General features: G+C 40.3%; 1 pseudogene; it reads left to right on the top strand.

Annotated features, from left to right (window-relative positions):
• The first annotated feature begins 226 nt into the window (after window positions 1-226).
• Window positions 227-2,044, top strand: LOC123361657 (annotated as a pseudogene).
• The last annotated feature ends 511 nt before the right edge of the window (window positions 2,045-2,555 follow it).

The raw sequence follows: 2,555 nt of genomic DNA, 5'->3' as shown, positions 1-2,555 counted from the left end.
TAAATTGAAATCCGGTTTCGACTTTCCGATGTTGGTTTCGACTTTATGATGCTCAATCCAATGCAACGCCACACAAGCGAACAAGTTTATACGTGTGCATCGACGTTCTGCACCTCCCATCTCCTGACTCAAGATGTTCAGCTGCTGTTCTGACACCATTTTTACGTGGTGAATCTTTGTGTTTCCAAACTTTTTCTTAAAATGTAGTGTTTCTTTGCCCATAATAATGGAAGAAAAGCATAAATCTGGTGCAAGTTATGTTTCTTCTTCTAAGAACCACAGAACAATTACTATGAAAACAAAAATGGAAATAATTAAGAGGTCTGAAAAAGGTGAGACACCAACTGAAATTGGTAGAGCTTTGGATATCCCCTGAACAACTATCATGACCATCGTGAATGACAAGATAAGAATTCAGGAACATGTCAAGGGCTTGGCTCCTAAGCAATCACCTGAGATAACTAAGCAGCGTGTTGGACTTATTGCTCAGGATGAGAACCTGTTAACTATTTGGCTGGAGAATCAAAATCAACGCCATGCTCCTGTGAGTTTAGGCATAATTCAGGAAAAGACTGGGAGTCTTTATGGTGATCTAAAGAAAAAACAGGGGGAGAATTCTAATACTGAGCCTTTTAATGCAAGAAGGGGGTAGTTTATGCATCTTAAAGTCAGGGCCAATTTGCACAACATCAAGGTCTCAGGTGAAGCTGCCAGTGCTGATGAGGAGGCAGCTCGTGCTTTTCCTGAGACATTGACTGAAATCATTGAAGAGGGTGGGTATTGTGCTCAGCAAGTTTTTAATGTTGACAAAACTGGGCTCTTTTGGAAAAAAATGCCATCAAGAACCTACATTGCCAAAGAGGAGAAATCCCTGCCAGGGTATAAAGCTGCTAAAGATAGGCTCACTCTTCTGCTCTGTGCAAATGCTGCAGGAGACTTTAAACTTAAACCTTTGCTTGTGTACCATTTGGAAAACTCCAGGGCTTTCAAGGGATATTCCAAGGCATTTCTCCCAGTGATATGGAAATCCAATCCTAAGGCGGGGGGTCAATAAGAACATTCTTGAGGTTTAATCATCATTTTGTGCCAAGTGTAGGGGATTATTGCAGCAAAAACAGTCTTGCATTTAAAGAATTGTTAATCCTCAACAATGCTCCTGGTCATCCAACCATCCTTGATTACATGTATCCTGACATCAAAGTGGTGTTTCTGCCTGCCCCCCCATGCCACCTCATTGTTGCAACCCATGGACCAGGGGGTATTTGGACCCTTCAAGGCCTACTATCTTAGGAGCACATTCTCCCAGGCCATCAGGGCAACTGAGAAGGAAAGTGGACCAACTCTGAAGGAATTCTGGAAGGGCTTCAACATTTACCATGCAGTTAAGAACATTGGAGAGGCATGGAATGAAGTCAAACAATCCAATTTGAATGGTGTTTGGAGAAAATTGTGTCCTGAGTTTGTGTCTGACTTCCAAGGCTTTACAGACACTGTTGAAGAGGTGACCAAAAATTTTGCTGAAATGGGGAAAAAACTCAACTTAGACGTTGTACCAGAGGATGTTGATGAGTTGCTGGCATCACATTCTGAAGAATTAACTAATGAGGACCTCATTGAATTGGAAGAGCAAAAAGTGGCAGAGGAAGAAGATGATGCACCTGCTGTTGAAGAGACTCCTCCTTGTAAAGTCTTGACAACAGAAATCTTGGCTGAAGCATTTCAATACTTGGAAGCTGCCATGTCCCTGTTTGAGGAACATGACCCCAACATTGAACACAGTGAATCTTTGAATAGGGGCATATCCAACATGTACAGCTGCTACAGAGAAACTTACAAGGAAAAGATGAGAACTTCTGTCCAAAATTCCTTGGACACTTTCTTTAAGAAAGCAGACAAGACTCCAGTAAAACCTGCAGCCAAGACTCCTGAGAAGACTCCAGCCAAGAACCCTTCAAAAAGTCCAAACAAGAGCCCTTCAAAAAGTCCAGCAAAGTCACCTCAAAGAAGTCCTGCCAAATCACCTCAAAACTCCCTGAAATCCTAACCCAATTAGAACCAACACCCAGGAATGATGAAGACAAGGTATGTAAAAAAATTTTTAAGGCTTTAAAATTTGTCTATGCTTTTTAGATCATTTGTAGGTAGGGGTAATGTACAGTACTATATTTCTTTATGTATTTTTAACTTATGTGATTTTTAAAATATCAGTATAATTGCTATTTACAATATAAATGCATTAATGTCGCTATATTACTCGTCTATAATTGAGTACAAAAATCTGGGTTTTTTTGGTGAAAATAGTGTATTGGGCCTTGGTTCACTTACCAATCCCCCATTTCCTATGGGAAAATCAGTTCTGATTTACGACGTTTGGACTTAAGACACAATTTTAAGACACCAATTATGTCGTTATGTCCAATGACTGTCTGTATATTTCCATGTATGGTAGGGCCAAGTGCAGAGAAACTGGAAAGGTCACAGGAGGTGAAAGATAAGCATTAAAAAAAAAGTGGTGGTTTAGTCACAAGGTTCTTGTTCAACCAAAATAACAAACA

The sequence above is a fragment of the Mauremys mutica genome, chromosome 1, assembly GCF_020497125.1.
Source record: "Mauremys mutica isolate MM-2020 ecotype Southern chromosome 1, ASM2049712v1, whole genome shotgun sequence".
Taxonomy (NCBI): Eukaryota; Metazoa; Chordata; order Testudines; family Geoemydidae; genus Mauremys; species Mauremys mutica.
This window is presented reverse-complemented; position numbering and strand designations above follow the sequence as displayed.